The sequence below is a fragment of the Bos grunniens genome, chromosome 6 (assembly GCF_055505025.1).
Source record: "Bos grunniens cultivar Pamir isolate PY7600 chromosome 6, Bosgru_T2T1.0, whole genome shotgun sequence".
NCBI lineage: Eukaryota > Metazoa > Chordata > Mammalia > Artiodactyla > Bovidae > Bos > Bos grunniens.
Genome location: NC_141170.1, coordinates 12,515,141 through 12,533,997, shown reverse-complemented (window position 1 = coordinate 12,533,997; position 18,857 = coordinate 12,515,141). Strand labels below are relative to the sequence as shown.

The window sequence follows — 18,857 nt, the reverse complement described above, 5'->3', positions numbered from 1 at the left end:
CTCACATATGGTAACACACTCCTAATGCCTCCCCAGGTTCAAATCATGTCCAAGATCACTGGCCAGATAGCTCTGGGCAGGGCTTCCCCTTTGAGTCTCCATTTTACTATCTGCACAATGGGATGATGACAGAACCTACTTCTCAGGTTGAGGCTAATTTAAGTGAGATGATGTGGATAAAGCCCACTGCTCGGCACAGGGAAAGCATTTTGCAAATTCTGGTCTTTCTACTCCACTGTGTAAATGAAGGACCATCCTGAGCCTCCCAGTGGGGGTCTGGGGTTCAGAAGCACTGAGTACAAGGCAGTCGAGCAAATCAAATGTCAGGATGGGACTGAGCTGCCATCGTGGAGGCTCAGCCCCCAGGAGCCTCCTCAGACCATCCCTGTAAAGCTTACCCCCATCCCAGGGTGATGGTGGGGTCCCCATGAGGTGACTCAGGACCTATTTCCAAGACACAGTGGCTGCTACATGGTGGAAGTGATGGGGCTGGGCCTGGTAGCCAGGAGCTGAGGGTACCAACCTCCTCAGCACTTGTGCAAACCAGAGTCGGGCACTGATTAACCCTGAGACTTGTTCTCCCCATCTGAGAAATGGGTCTAATGATGGCACTGCCCAGGGGAGGATGAGCCATTGCACAAAGAGCCTTGGAGGCTGCAGGTGATGTGATCCCTTTGCACACCTGTATTGCAGTGTGTAGATCACAAGGCATTTCAGATCCACCTTCTTCTTGTCTTTCCAAGAGCCTCGTGAGACAGAGATGATGAAATGGCCAAATTCCTGGAGATGATGAGGGTGCACAGTGTTGTTCAGAAGGACTTCTTGAAGAGAACGTGTTATAGACCAGCCAGCCAGTAAGAGCTGACTGTGGGTAGGGAGCAATTTTATATATATTCTGTTTAGCTGGGTTCTGTCTGAGACAGGCCAAGGCCAAAACAGCAGGGTTTCTAGCAACCTGCCTTCAAACTCCAGCTCCACAGCTCATTACTTGTGTGATCTTGAGCACATCTGTACAGCTCTCTCTGCCTCAGTGTTCTCGTCTGCGAAATGGGGATGATACAGACCGTACCTAATCTGTAGGGTTATTTCATGGATTTCCTGAATTAACAGGTAAAACAAACCCATAGCAAATGTGAACTTTTGGAGCTTGGAGCCCAGGTCTGATGATGCAATGACCTTGCTCTTTGCCTGACCTTTGCTGAATTGTTCCCTCCCAGGCATACCAGCCTGGCTGCCAGTGAAGTTGCTCAGTTGTGTCCGACTCTTTGCGACCCCATGGATTGTAGTCAACCAGGCTCCTCCATCCATGGAATTTTCCAGGCAAGAGTACTGGAGTGGGTTGCCATTTCCTTCTCCAGGGGATCTTCCTGACCCAGGGATTGAAACCCAGGTCTCCCGCATTACAGGCAGACACTTTACTGTTTGAGAAGCCTGACTACTGGGGCCACTAAACCACAGGGCACGAACCTTATGACCAAGCAAACCTCCAGAGCTGCTCATCTCTCCTTCATGGGGCTCATGGAATTCTCTCTCCCCTCCAACACCCACTCCAGGCCACCTACTCAGAGGGCAGCTGGGCTAATTGTTTTTCCCTGCAGCTGTCTTGAAGACAGAATAGCAAAGTTAAGGCAAGCTTCAGAGACTGTCTTTAAAATTCCAGATGACATGGCTTCAAGACCAATTAAATTTATCTTTGTATCCCTTCAACCTTCCTTGCTTGCAGACTGAGATACCAGCCGAGCTGACTAGGGGCTGTGGTGCCCCCAGCCCAGGAGCACACGTCACCCAGAGCATTAACCATCACGCAGAAGCCAGAGCAGACAGGAGCCCTGCAGTGACGTCTATAAAGGCCCCTCCTTTTAGACACAAAGAACTCGAGGTCAGGAGAGGGGACCGCACAAAGCCAGTGGCCTGCAGCTTGCTCATACACATCACAGCAGATAAGCCTGGGGGTATGTTTGTGTTCTCAGGAGCAAAGAAGCATTAGAAAATTCATGAACTGGGGCATTCATCATTCCAATGTCAAGAAAAGTTTGTGTATTCCCTCTACATTTAGGGAGCATCTCAGTGTCACAGACCCCACCATCAGATCTATGATGATACAAAGAGCTAAGACCTCAGACCTCATTTCTTGGGAAAGACCATCACATGGACAACCACTCAATTCCATAGCAGACCCAGCCAACTTCCTAAGAGAGGAGTAGCTTTTGCAGAAGACTAAGGTGTGTGCGTGCTCAGTCATGTCCCATTCTTTTTGACCACATGGACTGTAGCTTGCCAGGCTCCTCTGTCCATGGGATTTTCCAGGCAAGAATACCAGAGTGGCTTGCCACTTCATCCTCCAGGGGATCTTCCCAACCCAGGGATCAAACCCGCATCTCCTGCATTTCCTGCCTTGGCAGGCGGGTTCTTTACCACTGAGTCACGTGGGAAGCCCGAAGACTGATGTGGGAACAGCTAACTAGTATCTCACAGGAGAGAGATGACGCGGTGAGGGGGTCCAGCATATAGCTTGCACAAAGTGAACCCAAATGGAGCTAATTAGGGTCCGAGTTCTAAGAACTGTCTGTGTATCACTGCATCTAATTTTCACAACTCAAGTGAGCTGTGCATACTTATCCCCATTTTACTAACGAAGACACACAGAGGCTAAGGAATAATTCTTTTTCCTATTGTTGGAGAGGGAGACTGAATGGGACCCAGGAAGCTAATGGGACCCACACTGCCCCACTGGAAAGCCTGAATTATCTAAAAGAGAAAATTCAGAGCTCAGAAGGATGCCTGAAGGAGACTGGGCATCACCCTGTGAGGAACTCTGAAGTGGCAGGGAGGATGAAGATGTGACAGTCTCTAATTTTCTTTTTCCCTAGTTCCCATCAAAGGAAATTCATCCTGCGAGTGCTCCCAGCCCGCTAGAACGTTTTCTCCTGCTACAGAAAACATCTGAGCCATGCCCCGAGTGAGATTCTTCATTTCAAACAGAAAAGGTGTGATTTCTCAGTTACTGGAGACATGAAGAGTCTCATCAGGTGAAAGTGCTGTTGGACTGTTTGCGACTACTTTAATGTGGATGAATACGTGTCTTCTCATATTTTGATAAGAATCAAACTGTCCTTTCTTCCTGGGCTTGGATGAAGTACAGAGAGTCCAAGATGAAAAGCTTATAGAAAAGAAGTGCTGTCGTGTACTCCTTTTGACAGGACAGCCTGCCTGACTGCCTGACTTCCTATGCCAGGACTCTAAGCTTTGGGGTGCCTCCCCCTGCTCCTCATCTGCAAGTCCCGCTCTGCAGGCCCTACGGCACAGACGTCATGGCTTCAAAGCCAGGAAGCTCAGGCTCCAACTAGGCTCTCCTGCCTTCTTGCTGTGGCCATTTGGGGTCATTATTAAACCTCTCTGAGACTGAACTTTTAATCTTTAACATAGAAAGTAATAATATCTATTTCCAAGAACTATTACATGAGTTAAATGAGATCTTGGCTGACATCTATTTAGCATCAGTTCCAGGTACTGTTTTGAAGTGCTTGACATCTATTTCCTTCTTTAAGCCTTGCAAAAGCCCCAACGAACCAGGTGTCAATGTAATTGCATTGAATAGGTAAGGCAACGGCTAAGAGAGGTTCCGAAACTTATTTAAAGTTCCCCAGCTGTGCGCGGTGGGACTGGAAGGCAGACTCAGGCAGCCTGACACCAAAACTAGAGCTACAGGGGCCGCTCTGTGTCCCGCCCTCGGGAGTTCATTCTGCTATGATAGAATCACATTTCTCTCCTCTTTTTAATCGCTCGTGGAATTCCAGTACGAGGTCCTTAGTATTTTGTAGATTAACAATAATTATTGTGATGAAATCACAGTCATTAATATTAGCTCTGCATACAATGTGCCAAGAAAGAGCTACTGTCCTGAAGCAAATATGGAATATTTACAAAAGTTGATTGCAAGCCAGCCACAGAGGAACCTTAACATGTTGCCCATAGGAGAAATTTAAGAGTTACTTTCTACTCACACAACAAAATAAAAATCGCAGTGAGTGACAAGAACAAAGATGCATCTACTGGGAATTGAAAACATTATTCTAATTAATTGTTTGGAGTATGGAATCAAAATGAAAAATTATGTAGAAACAGTAACATTGAGAAAGTGACATACTAAAATTTTTCAGAACATTGGCAGACCTGTGTTCAAAGAAAAAAATGTATGAATAAGAACGGGACAAAGCGGAAATCAATAAAACTGGAAAGCAATAAAATGGATAATAGAGCTTAGCCTTGCAAATAAAATCAGATGCAACCTTTTGAAAATGTTATCTGAAAGAGAGAGAGCAAAAATCAAATAAACAAAATTCAATCAAAAGAGAAGATATAAAGAATAGGCATAAGGATATTAAAACATAGTTGTATGTGGGGCTCCCTGGTGACTCAGTGGTAAGCAATGTGCCTGCCAGTGCAGGAGACACAGGTTCAATCCCTGATCCAGGAGGATCCCACACGTCACGGAGCAACTAAGCCTGTGTGCCACAACTGTTGAGCTGTATTCTAGAACTCGGAGCCTCAACTACTGAGCCCAGGTGCTGCAACTATCAAAGCCTTTGAGCCCTAGAGCCCCTGATCTGCAACAAAAGAAGCTACTGAAATGAGCAGCTCTTGCCCTGCAGCTAGAGAGTAGTCCCCGCTCTTTTCACAACTAGAGAGAAGCCCACGCAGCAAGGAAGACCCATAAATTATTTTTAAAATTATTTTTAAAAAGCATTAAAAAACGAAAGAGCTTAGTTGTATGTATATTTGTGTGTATATATTTGAATGTTGCAATGAAATGAATGATTGTATTGAAAAGGCAGTAATTTTAAAAACAGATTCAAAAGGAGACAGATTAGACTGTTAATTAAAGAAGAAACTGATAAAATATCCTCCAAGAATTTCTTTCTGGAAAGACTAGGTTGAGACGGTTTTATTAGTGAGGTCTTGTGATATTTTAATTACTAATGTTATATGATATCATCTAACCTAGACAGCATATTAAAAAGCAGAGACATTACTTTGCCGACAGAGTCCATCTAGTCAAAGCTATGGTTTTTCCAGTAGTCATTTATGGCTGTGAGAGTTGGACCATAAAGAAAGCTGAGCGCTGAAGAATTGATGCTTTTGAACTGTGGTGTGGGAGAAGACTCTTGAGAATCCTAAACAGTCTATCCTAAAGGAAATCAGTCCTGAATATTCATTGGAAGGACTGATGCTAAAGCTGAAGCTCCAATACTTTGGCCACCTGATGCAAAGAACTGACTCATTGGAAAAGACCCTGATGCTGGGAAAGATTGAAGGCAGGAGGAGAAGGGGACAACAGAGGATGAGATGGTTGTATGGCAACACCAACTCAATGGACATGAGTTTGAGCAAGCTCCAGGAGTTGGTGATGGACAGGGAGGCCTGGCGTGCTGCAGTCCATGGGGTCACAAAGGGTCGGACATGACTGAGCAACTGAACTGAACTGAGAATGGGTAAAAGATGAAAAGAGATTTAAAAAATATAGATTAAGCATTAAAAGTCTAGATAAATCTCATCTCTGGCTGTAAGTATATAAATCTAAATAAGACACTAATGAATCAAATTCAACAACATTTAAAAAATGTTTGATAGTGACCAATAAAGATATATCCCAGGGATGTGAGGATGGTTTAACAAAAGGCATTCTAATAGTATACCATATCTAATAATTGATTGTCAGGTAACAAAGAAGCATCATTAGCCCAATAAAAACTAGAAGACAGTTTCCACATTGCTGATAGTCTATAGAAACCAAGATGAGATATATAATTCCTAACCAAGATAAATAATATCCATTTTAAATTGAAAAATTAACATATTTAAATTAATGATGAAACACAATAAGTATTTCCAATAGAACAGGGAAAATAAAGATGCCCCTTGAAGTCAACATTATTAACATAGCCTGGTCAATGCAATTAGACATGAATGTCAGTAAAACAAAAAAAAGGAGAGATTAATTATCAGAAAGGAAGAGGCAGAATTGTCAGTCTTTACAGATGCTATCAGTAATCACTCATTTGAATTGTCTGGATAAACAAATAAGCAGCCAAAAAGTATAAGAAAGTAAAAGAGAGTTCCATACTAACATATATAATCAGTAGTTTTCCCATATTTTGTTAACAACCAAACATAATGGAAAAAAACTCCAGTAGCAGCAAAAAGATAGAAGATAACTATAATTAACAAAAAAATTAATCCCCCTTTTGCTTAGTTAAAAATACAGTAGCAATAAAAATAGCTGAGTGATAATAAGAAAATCTAGATAAAGAGGGAGGCATCATGTGTTTCTCAGTGGAAATAATGAGTTATGAAAAACAATCTTAATTGGGTTCAAACAGCTTAACACAATTCCAATCACAGCTTCAAAGACTTTTTTTGTGTTGAAAAGGAGGAGATAGTTTTAAAGTTCCCATGGGAGAATATACAAGTGAATGTTTCCAGCACAGTTTTGAAAATCAACACTAGCAGGGACAGTATTAAACATACAATAAAGTTACGATTGTGAAAACAAAGTATGGACCCTAGAATAGAAATGAAGGAACAAAGTGGATGGCCCGGAAGCAGAAACCCATGTATACTGTGAATATCATGTGTAATAAAGAAACCTCAAAAGTCAACAGAGGAAACGCTTGGATTAAAGAGTAGTTTAGGAAAAAGTGACAGGAGGGGTGGGAAAAAGATAAGTGCAAATGCCTCATACCACATTCTAAAATAAGTCAAACGATTTTAAGAATTAAATGTAAAAACTAATACCATAGATGACCCACAAATAAATACACATAAAAATTTATCGTATTCCTAAGAAGAAATTTCTAAGATAAAAACCAGTGGAAGAAATCTCAAAGGAAAAGAAAGACTTCGTTATATTTAACGATATATTTTTTAAATCCACACATTGAAAATAGAAAGGAAACTAAATGTAAAAATAAACCAAGCCATAAAAATATATGCCACAAATATATCAAAAGGTTAATAAAAGCAAAAGAGGTTGTAAAAATTACTAAGAGAGTCATTAGCATTGGTAATGAACTCCTCAAAGACACCTGTATTCTAATCTCTGGAACTGTGAATATCAAATTATGTGGCAAAATATTTTTTTGCAGTTAAAGATCTCCAGATGGGAAGATTATCCTGAGTTATCTGGATGGGCTGCGATCACAGGTGTTCTTATAAGAAGGAGGCGTGAACTAAGCATGATGCCTGCCATATCAGTAAATAAAGGATGTCATGGCCATCAGTGAATGCAGCCATCCCAATGACAGTGAGCCCTGAGGGAACTTGAAACAGAAACAAGGTCTGTCCACCATCTAGCTGTCTTCAGGACTGCAGCCACCTCTGATGGTAAACCTTGAAGAAACTCAGGATGGGAAAACACAGGATATTGACCCCAGATAGCTGAGGTGCATATCAAAGGAATGAGTTCAGTGAGCCCAGACCCTTATATCTTCCCATATATAGAACGCTAAATTCCTTAGCTTGGGACAACTGGTTTTCTTTTAATTAGCAACAATCTTTTGATGTTTCTACTTCCTGCCCTTTGTTGCACAAACTTCTATATATTTCAGCTCCTTCCTTGCCTCCTCGGAGCAATTTTCTCAGGTTGAGGTGCTATCTCCCAGGCTTGAAGTCCTAAGAATGTCCACAGAATAAAACATAGCTCTCAACTTTTAGGTTGTGAATTTTTTTTTTTTTTCAGTTGACAGAGACAAAGGGAAATGTGACCAAAGAAAGGAGAGGAGGAGGCAGTGTGACCACAGAGTCAGAGATTGGAGCAACGGGGCCACAAGCCAAGGAATGCCAGCAACCACCAGAAGCTGGAAGAGACAGGCATAGACTCTTCCTCCTCAGAAGGGCCCAGACTTCCTGACACCTTGAATTCACCCCAGTGAAACCAGTTTTTTTAGGGGAACTGCTGACTGAAACCACCTGCTTTGGCCAGATCCGACGGTAACCACTTGCAAGAGTCATCTTACAGTCGGAGGTCCTGGTAAGGAACTTGGAACTAACAAGCTACCACCAACAGGAATAATTCAGAAAAGGTCAAAAGGAAAAAGGAGATGCCAGCCCATAAGTCTTACCAACCTCCCAGAATCCTTCTCACTGGAATCTATCTTGGCCGAGCAATGCCTGCACCGCTAGGTAGGACCCTGGGTCAGAATGATTGGCCAGAGACAACCCAGAAACTAATCCCATCACCATAAAACCCGAGACTGTGAGCCACGTGGCCAAGCAGTTCCTTTGGGTTCCCTTACCCTGCTGCTCTCCACCCGGGCGCCCCTTCCCAATAAAGTCTCTTGTTTTGTCAGCACATGTGTCTCTATGGACAATTCATTTCTGATTATTAGACAAGAGCCCACTCCTGGGCCCTGGAAGGAGGTCCCCTTCTTGCAACACTTTTGAACTTCTGGGATCCAAGAATAAATTTCCATCTCATTTGTGATGATTTGTTACAGCACCAACAGAAAACTAATGCGCTTATGAAATATCCAACCTTGCTAATAAGCACAGAAACACAAAATACTATTTATTCTAAAGCAACACTATATTGCTTTTGCCTATTAAATACCCAAGTTATTTAAAATGCTTCAGATGACAAAGGCATAAGACACAGCGTACTCTTGTGTGCTGCTGGTGGGAAAGCAAACTGAGGTGGCCTTTGGAGAAAGATTTGATATGCCCGAAAGCCTTAGATAAATGTATATTCTTTGACCTGTTGTTTTCATTTTTAGGGTGCTAAACCACACAAATAGAGTGAATAATGATTTATGTAGAAGACTGTTCATCCTAAGTTTAAAAATTCAGCGTTTCAATAATAAACACAATTGAAATGTCCAGCAAATAAAAGAATAATGAAACAAATTATGGTAACTCAGAATAATGTGCAACTATTATTAAAATTATCCTGATAATTATTTTAATGACTTGTTCACAACATTGTGTTGTGAAATAATCAGCTTGCAAAAGGTTATGAATGTAATGAACCAAATGTGTTTGTGTGTGTATGTGTATAAATGTATCTGATTGAAAAACAACAGAAGGGACTTCCCTGGTGGGCCAGTGGTTAAGACTCTGCACTCCCAACGCAGGGGGCCCAGGTTCAATCCCTGGTCAGGGACCTAGAGCCCATATGCCACAACTAAGACCCAGCAGAGCTCAAAAATCAAATAAATATTTCCCCTATGACTGATTCATGTTGATGTTTGACAGAAACCAACACAATTCTGTAAAGCAATTATCCTCCAATTAAAAAAAAATTTTTTAAATAAAAAAAATGTGAAAAAGCCTTTGAAACTGTTAAAGTGTTTATCTAGCAATGGTGAGATATAGACACTTTAATATTTTTATTTATCAATTTCTTCTGTACTGTGGAATAATAGCTATGGATGCAACATAATCATAAAAATCAAACAAGTTAAAAGAAAGGAGTTGAGAGATTTATGAAAAATATGTTTCCATATGGTTCATGTTAGTGTAAATTCAGGCACAGCAAACGCATTCAGTAATGGGCAATAGCTATCGTGCACCTTTGTGATGAAATATAATGTAACACTGAAAATGGATTTATGAGAGAAATGACTTTGATAGGATGGTGATTTTTTTACCATCTGAGCTACCAGGGAAGCCCAAGGATGGTGATTTTTTAAAAAGAAAAACACGAAGCTAAGCACAATGTAATCTCTATTGCATAACAGGTAGATAGAAATACAGACAGTAATAGATGTAGCTGCCTTACCTAACAGGGCAGAATTTCAAGTTGCTTTATTTCCTTTTTTGTATTTCCCTCGTGTTTCAAGCTAAACACTAAACATTTGTATAAAGGAACCAACTGGATGTAAGTCGTGTGTGAAGCGTGTCCCCACTGGAGCACTGATGAACTCTGAGCTCCCACGCCGTGAGAGAGTCATTTCCTAGGCAGGTTGATAGGAAATCTAGGGGTCCCCAAGGAGAGAGGGGTCTGGAATTCTCAAGGAGGAAGAAAGGACAAACTTTTCAGTCTTTGTAGACCAGGACCTGGGGACTGGAGTCGATGAAAATGAGAGGGTAACAGGCAGGAAGGCCAGGGTTCTCCAAATGGAGGAAATAGCCTGCAAGTGTCAGACATTTTTATCTCTGTTAAGCAGCAGGAGGAAACAAACTAGTGATATTTTTTCCTTCTCTATACAAATTTAAAGGGAGGTTTCTCTTAAAATACTGTGTTGCCATAATGACACCTGGTTTCGCCTGAAGTTAGCTATTCTTGAGCCTAGAGATAACCAATGCCTTTTTCTTATGGAAATGTTTGTCTTAAGCTATGCTAATGTACTATGCCTTTACCCCAAACTCTGTCTCCAAGTCGGTTCCGCCTCTTGGCCCAGAACCTACTTGACAAACCAGTATGTTACACTCAGATATTGTTCCCCTAATCTATGTAAATGAAACTATTTGTATGGTGGCCTGCCCTTCTTCAAGATTCAAGTTAATCATTTTATGGCCCAGGATAAACCATTTGGTGCCAAGGTTATCCCAAAATGCATCTTATGGGTGAGGGGCCTGGTGCCATTCTGAATTTTAAGACATTCCTTTCTTTCATTAATAGACTGCTAGTGACTATTTAACATCCAGCTGAAGACTAGCAGGGGGGTACTCTTTCTGCCCCCTTCTGATGCCTATGTCAGAAGCTTTCTCTATCTCCTTTATACTTTAATAAAACTTTATTACACAAAAGCTCTGAGCGATCAAGCCTTGTCTCTGGCCCCGGATTGAATTCTTCTCCTCCGGGGCCCAAGAATCCCAGTGTATTCGCGTGATTCAACAACAACCTTTCATCTTGGGGGCTCGTCTGGGATCCTTCAGGACAAGGTAAGGATGCTTGGAGCTTTAGTTCTTTGTTCTCTTAGCGAACACGTTTTCTGCCGTGCTTTACTAACTCTACGGTGTGCTTGTGTGAATGAATGGCATGCCCTGCGTGAAGCAAGTAAGGGGCCCTGCTCTGCGGTTCCACGGTGATCTCATACGGCTTATGGCAGAAACCTGTCGGGGCGTTATACTGACCTGCCAATGCCAAGAGGCACCCAATGTCTCCTTCAGGAACCGACCAGAAATGGGCAAAGCGTGTGGACCGAACTCTCCTTTCTCGGTCAAACTTTTGGGTCTCTTTGACCATTTCATAACTCCTTGGGAATTAGAAGTACTAACCTAATCTATCAGATCATAGACTTTCAAGGGACTTGTGATCTATATTGTTACTGTGTACTGTGGCTTAGGTCCCAAACTTGGATTGGTATTCAAGAAAGTGTCTAGCCTCGCTAGGAATCGAAAGTTCGGAAGCTAGATGGAGCTCTAGCTCCCAGAACATCTCTGAGGTTAAAGGTTACTCAGATTGGGACTGCAATGGGTTTTTTCCTTTGGTAATGCCGGCTCTTAGTGGATCAGAGGAGGCTGTTATACTGGTGTGGTGATGCTTGGAAAGAACATCTCAGTTTTATGTTCGCGTCGGTCTTATTGTGGTCAGGAAATACTCAGGGTCGTGCACAGGCACTCAGGTGACGAATGTTTCCCCCGGTAGTCTTAGCTTGGGAGGCATTCCGGAAGGTTACTCTGATTCACCCTGGGTGACATCAGAGGCAAGCAAGGTTAAGGGTGAAGAGCTGGACGTCAAGTAGGGATGCTATCAAGTCTACCCCTGGTACATCCCCACCCCATCTCGGTGGTAGAACTGGGAGGGACGAGTACGGGGCCTGCGTCGGTAAGGGACAGACTAAGTCCGGCCAGGAAGGAAAAGCTTTTGGTGTAACGTCTGTCTACACCCCCATCTAGAGCAGGGAGGGACGCCTCTGGTAGAAAAAATGGTGCTGGTCGCTTTTTTTCTCTCTTACAGATGGGAGCTAACAATTCCAGCCTCACTCCTTTGAACTGTATCCTGAAAAACTGGGATAGATTTGATCCCCAGGGCTTAAAGAAGACACACCTGGTCTTCCTATGTGATACTGCATGGCCACGGTATCCACTGGAGGACGACGAACGGTGGCCAGTTGGAGGGTCTCTTAAGTATAATACTGTTCTACAATTAGACCGGTTCTGTAAGGAACAAGGGAAATGGGTAGAAGTAGCATATGTGTTGCCCTTTTTCTCTCTGCGAAATATGCCAGACTTATGTCCTAAGGGTATAGATTTGGGCGTGAAACCTTCAGCTCCCTCCTGTCCTCTTACTTTGCCCCCGTACCGGGGACTCCAAACTGGGATTCAAACTGCCCACATGAAGGTCCAAACAACTCCTGTCTCAGTACGACCTCAGACTACTCTGGTTTCAGTAGAAACTCAGACCATCGAAGTAAGAGATGAGATGGAGGACAGGAGACAAAGAGAAGAGGAAAAACAGGTTTCTCCAATCTATCCCTGGGATCATATGCGCAGAGCAGCCAGAGAGACTGAGGAACAGCCACACAAGCTGTCGCCTCTTTATGAAACACCCACCGGGAGAAATAATCAGTCTGTGAGAGTTAATAAGCCTTTTTCTTATCAAGAAATACAAAGAATCAAGGAGGATCTGGGAGACTATTTAGAGGACCCAGAAAAATATATTAGAGCTTTTAAAGGTGTTACTCTGCTTTATGACCTCACTTGGAAGGATGTGATGTATATCTTGGGACAAACGCTGACTCCTGAGTCAAAGACTCGAGTTTTGGAAAAAGCGGTTGCTTATGGAGATGAATGGCTTGGTAATGAATCAGTAGGGAAGAGGGAGAACGAGATAGCGGCCCTCCCCACTGGGAATCAGGCGGTCCCAACTGTAGAACCAGACTGGGACTACAACACAGCTAAAGGAAGATGGGATCAGAGTCATTTTGTTAGATGTATTCTTGAGGGACTTAGGCAGGCGCGTTCTAAGCCTTTAAACTATGGCAAATTGGCAGATATAGAACAGGAGAAGAAAGAAGCTCCTGGTAGATTCCTAGATAGACTGAGAGAAGGCCTTCGCAGATTCACTGAGATTGATCCCGAAAGTGAAGAGGGAAAAGTGATCTTAAAGGATAGATTTCTCACTCAGTCGGCTCCAGATATCCGCCGTAAGCTATTAAAACAGGCGTATGGACCAAATCAGTCTTTAGATACTCTGTTACAACTGGCTCAGACAGTCTATTATGGTAGGGAATATGAGGAAAAGAAAGAAAGGCAAAAAAAGACAAAGGAAAAGGCGGAAGCCTTCGCCATGGCTATGAAAAACGTTCTTAAACAGCCTGAGAAAAATGCCCAGAGGGGCCCAGGTGAAAAGGGATGGGCTTGCTACTACTGTGGAAGGGAGGGGCACCTCAAGCGGGATTGCCCTCAGGCATCTAAGCCGCCCCCGGCTCCATGTCCAGTCTGCAAAGGACCACACTGGAAGAGAGACTGTCCCCAGAGGCGTAGGTCTCCAGGGTCGGACTCTCAAGACAATCAGGACTAAAGGTGCCCGGGGGTCCCCACACAAGCTCCCGTCCTAATTACACCTGAGGAACCCCGGGTTTTAATAGTTGTGGGGGGCCAATCCGTCGATTTCCTTTTAGATGCTGGGGCAACTTATTCTGTCCTTACTGAAGTCCCTGGTCCACTTTCTTCCCGATCCGCTTCCGTAATGGGACTGTCTGGATGAGCCAAAAGGTATTATTTCAGTTATTCTTTATCTTGCAACTGGGATTCTGTGCTGTTTTCACACGAGTTTCTCATCGTGCCAGAATCTCCCTCACCCTTTTTGGGAAGGGATATACTGAGCAAGGTCCATGCCTCTGTTTTCATGAATATGGAGCCCTCCCTTTCTCTCCCTTTAGTTGAACAAAATGTAAATCCTAGAGTATGGGCTGATGGAAAATCTGTGGGTCGAGCACAAAATGCTATTCCTGTAGTTGTTAGGCTCAAAGACCCACACGTATTTCCACATAAGAAGCAGTATCCACTGAAACCTGAAGTTAAGGAAGGGTTAAAACCCATCATCGAAAATTTAAAGGAGCAGGGACTATTAATTCCCTGTAACAGTCCTTGCAACACTCCTATTTTGGGTATAAAGAAATCGAATGGTAAATGGAGACTAGTTCAAGATTTACGAATAATATATGAGGCTGTAGTTCCTTTACACCCCGTGGTGCCTAATCCTTATAGTTTATTGTCTGAAATTCCTGAACGGGCCAAATATTTCTCAGTAATTGATTTAAAGGATGCCTTCTATTCAGTGCCTTTGGCGGAAGAAAGTCAATTCCTATTTGCCTTTGAAGACCCTAAGCAGCCAGCTTCTCAGTTAACCTGGACAGTTTTGCCCCAGGGATTTCGTGACCGTCCTCACTTATTCAGACAAAGTTTGTCACGGGATCCACAAAACTTTAATAGCTCTGAAGCAGTGGTGTTACAATATGTAGATGATATTTTGCTCTGTGCTGAGACAGAGGAAGCTTGTTCGCGAGCCTCAGAAGATTTCTTAAACTTTCTGGCAGACTGTGGTTACAAGGCATCAATGGAAAAGGCTCAGCTTTGTCAACAATCGGTTAGATATCTGGGCCTAATCATATCAGAAGGGACTAGGGCCATAGGCCCTGAGAGAATTAAACCTATACTAAATCACCCCCTACCTATGACTTTAAGACAATTGAGAGGATTTTTAGGAATCACAGGTTACTGTCGCATTTGGATTCCGGGTTACAGGGAACTTGCCCGGCCTTTATATAAACTTATAGCTGAAACTCAGCAGGCCCAAACCGACAAACTGGTTTGGTCTCCAGAAACTCAAAAGGCTTTTAAGGTTCTTCAGACTGCTCTCCTGCAAGCTCCAGCTCTGAGCTTGCCCACAGGGTCAGAATTTAATTTGTTTGTCACTGAAAGAAAAGGTGTGGCATTGGGAGTTTTGACACAACCCCGAGGGCCTCACCAGCAACCTATTGCTTATCTAAGCAGAGAATTAGATGTAGTTTCAAGTGGGTGGCCCCACTGCCTAAGAGTAATTGGGGCAGCGGCTTTATTAGCACCTGAAGCTTTAAAAATAATTAATGGACGAAACCTTACTCTACTGACTTCTCATGATGTGAGTGAAATCTTAAATTCTAAGTTTAATATTTGGATGACAGACAGTAGGCTTCTTAAGTATCAGTCATTGTTGTTAGAAGGACCAGTAACTAAGCTTAAAGTTTGTGGAAATTTAAATCCTGCCACTTCCCTTCCTGAAAAGGAAAATGAAACACCTGATCACAATTGTTCTCAATTCCTAACTTTGAACTATGCAGCTCGGGAGGATCTAAAGGATACCCCATTAGACAATCCTGACATAGAAATATTTACAGATGGCAGTTCTTTTGTTCAGGATGGAAAGTGTAAAGCAGGTTACGCCGTGGTGACTGCTGAACAGGTTTTGGAAGCAAAATCTCTCCCCCAGGGAACCAGTGCTCAGCGGAGCTTGTGGCCCTGACCCGAGCTCTAGAGTTAAGCAAAGGGCAGCAGGTAAATATCTACACAGATTCTAAGTATGCTTATTTGACTTTACATGCTCATGCTGCAATATGGAAAGAGAGACACTTTAAAACAGCAACAGGAGAACCTATTAAGCATGTCAGAGAGATCGAGAGACTTTTAACTGCTATATATTGTCCTAAAGAAGTAGCTGTTATGCACTGCAAAGGGCACAGCAGGGATGGGAGTAAAATAGCCGAAGGTAATCATCTGGCTGACTGTCAAGCCAGAAAAGCGGCACTTTACAAAACCCCTTCACTACAGACGCCTTTGATCTGGACAGATCCTGTGGAACAGGAAAGACCACAATATACTGAGGAAGAATTAGAAAGATATGAGAAATGAGCAAAGATTACTGATAAAGGATGGTTACAGTCTGAGGATGGACGATTAATAATTCCTGAAAATGCTCAGTGGAAAATTCTTAAGGGTTTACATCAGAGTTTTCATTTGGGTGCCGAGAGTACTTACCAAATGGTTTCTCGTTTGTTTGAAGGTAAAAATGTAATGAAAACTTTAAAGAATATTATCAAAAGGTGTGAGATTTGTCAAAAAAAATAACCCAAAGACTGAAAAGCTAGCAAAATCTGGATTACAATGAAGTGGGAAGTATCCTGGAGAGGATTGGGAAATTGATTTTACTCATATGCCAAAAGCTAATGGATATTCTTGCTTACAAGTTTGGGTAGATACCTTTACTGGATGGATTGAGGCTTTTCCCTGTCGTAGTGAACAGGCTAAGGAGGTTATAAAGATTTTAATCCATGAAATTATCCCCAGGTTTGGGCTGCCACGGAGCCTTCAGAGTGACAATGGCTCCGCCTTTAAAGCTGCTGTAACTCAGGGGGTATCTAAAGCTCTAGGAATAGAATATCACTTACACTGTTCCTGGAGACCCCAATCCTCCGGAAAAGTTGAAAAAGCTAATGACATTATCAAAAGGCATCTGCGCAAATTAACTCGAGATGCAGGACAAATGGATTAAAGTCCTACCCATAGCCTTAATGAGGGCTCAAACTACCCCCAAAAAGGAGGGACTGTCCCCCTTTGAATGTATTTATGGAAGGCCTTTCTTACGCACAGACATTGTTATAGACCCTGAAGCCTTGGAATTAACTAATTATGTAACTCAGCTCTCAGTTTTTCAACAGGCATTAACAGAACTCCGGGAGACGACTCCTGACCCAGCCTCCGAGACAAGCAAGCCTCTATTTGAGCCAGGAACCGAGGTCCTCATAAAAACATTGGGATCTGGGGGCCCATCCCTCGAGCCTCTCTGGGAAGGTCCTTACCAGGTTATTCTTTCCTCTCCCACAGCTGTCAAAGTGCCAGGAATTGATTCGTGGGTACATCATACTCGGGTTAAGAGGTGGCACCCTGACCAAAATTAAGTGACTTCATTTTATGTCTTTACTTTCTATGCTCTGACTTTGTACCTTTTAGATGGGCCTGATAACCTATGTGAGCTTACTTCTGCTGACTCCAAATATCCTGAGTCTGCCGTTGGATCCTCAAGACAATGTCTTCCTGTCCTGGGCTCACTCTATGCTACATTCCACAATCGGTCTAACTGCTGGGTCTGCCGAGCGCTCCCCTCTTCATCAGTGGAAGGCTTCCTGTGGTGGACATCCCCACTTCCAGGAAAAGACTTTCTCCAAGTCTGTGAATACCTTCGACAACAATCACATGCGATGCCTCTTCTTCATCTGATGACATCTACCAACCCTAAAATGGACTGGTGCAACACTTTGTACTCTAACTATGGACATAATGTGACTTTTAATTTTGATTATACATTGCTTGGTTCAATGACTATTTTGCTACATATAAATAGGTCTAGATCTAATGGTTTTTTACCTGACGTTTATCAAACATGGGATGAGGTTACATGGCTAACTCCTGAAAAAGGACATTTAATATCTACTGTCTCTATATGCTGGGAACAAACAGAGCCGTCCCCAAAAGTTAGCCAACAACTTAATTACAATGATTGGAAACAAGTGGGATATTTGTCTCAGGAAACATGCAATGTAATCATTCCCGTGTTTTCCAATCCCAGTTCAGGTTCTCCCTTTGTCTGGCCAGGCACGAATTGGGACTGGATATCTCAGTCGCGCTGGCTTGCTCCAAACGGGACTTATTGGATATGTGGCTCTTACCTATGGGCATGGCTTCCCCCTGGTTGGATAGGGAGATGCACCCTGGGTCTAGCCTTTACTCATGGCTTTATATTGTCAGAGCTTCCAGAAAAGCCTGCTAATTTACCCCACCTTAAAACTCGGTGAGCAAGGTCTGTATTTCATTGGTATGATTATTTGGCTGCAGCGTTTGTTCCCTCTTTGGGAACTACAGATGTTATGTTACGAGTAGATGCTTTGACTAATTTTACTCAACAGGCATTACAAGACTCTCAAAAGGCTATTTCAGCTCTTAATGCTGAACAAGCACAAATTAGAAAGGTGGTTTTACAAAACAGATTGGCTCTAGATATTCTGACAGCTGCACAGGGAGGAACTTGTGCCATTATTCATACCCAATGCTATACATATATACCTGATATGAACACGAATGTTACTCATTTTACTAACCACATGAACAAGATGATTAGGGCCATGGACACTCCTGAAGCCTCAATTGCTTCACTTTGGGAAACGTTAACTAGTTCCCCATGGTGGACAACTATCTTAATTACAATAATTCTGGTTGTTTTGTTCTTGCTGTTTGCTCCCTGCATCTGTAATTGTATAACTGGATTTGTTTCTAGCTGCATGAAAGCTTTTAAATTACAAATGGTTGCTCAAACTCCTGCTATTGCTGTAGCTTCCTCCAGCTACTATTTGGGGCCCCTGGATCAGATATCCTCAATATGAGGATTAGGAGAATATGTTGCCTCACCAATTTAGGGACAACGCCCCTTGTCAGCTCGGAAGTAGTTATGGAATGAGAACGACGCCCCTTTTCCCTAGGCAACATAATTCTCCTAAAAGAAAAGGGGGGAATGAGACAGTCATTTCCTAGGCAGGTTGATAGGAAATCTAGGGGTCCCCAAGGAGAGAGGGGTCTGGAATTCTCAAGGAGGAAGAAATGACAAACTTTTCAGTCTTTGTAGACCAGGACCTGGGGACTGGAGTCGATGAAAATGAGAGGGTAACAGGCAGGAAGGCCAGGGGTCTCCAAATGGAGGAAATAGCCTGCAAGTGTCATTTTTCTCTCTCTTAAGCGGCAGGAGGAAACAAACTAGCAATATTTTTTCCTTCTCTATACAAATTTAAAGGGAGGTTTCTCTTAAAATACTGTGTTGCCATAATGACACCTGGTTTCGCCTCGAGATAACCAATGCCTTTTTCTTATGGAAAGGTCCGTCTTAA

At 42.9% G+C, this 18,857-nt stretch overlaps 1 protein-coding gene and 2 long non-coding RNA genes across 12 annotated transcripts in view; 2 read left to right on the top strand and 1 right to left on the bottom strand.

The window, feature by feature from the left end:
* SLC2A9 (solute carrier family 2 member 9) overlaps positions 1-18,857 on the bottom strand; it is a 233,564-nt gene that overhangs the window by 152,240 nt on the left and 62,467 nt on the right. The window lies entirely within an intron of this gene.
* On the top strand, positions 7,229-8,350 carry LOC147370283 (uncharacterized). 2 transcript variants are annotated; one of them, XR_015165156.1, is made up of 2 exons: positions 7,229-7,383; positions 7,739-8,350. It is a non-coding gene; the product is annotated as an uncharacterized LOC147370283 (long non-coding RNA). The 2 variants fall into 2 exon arrangements; XR_015165157.1 differs by having other exon boundaries at positions 7,229-7,442.
* LOC147370282 (uncharacterized) lies at positions 10,568-17,335 on the top strand. 2 transcript variants are annotated; one of them, XR_015165151.1, is made up of 2 exons: positions 10,568-10,881; positions 11,900-17,335. It is a non-coding gene; the product is annotated as an uncharacterized LOC147370282 (long non-coding RNA). The 2 variants fall into 2 exon arrangements; XR_015165152.1 differs by having other exon boundaries at positions 10,768-10,881; positions 16,641-17,335.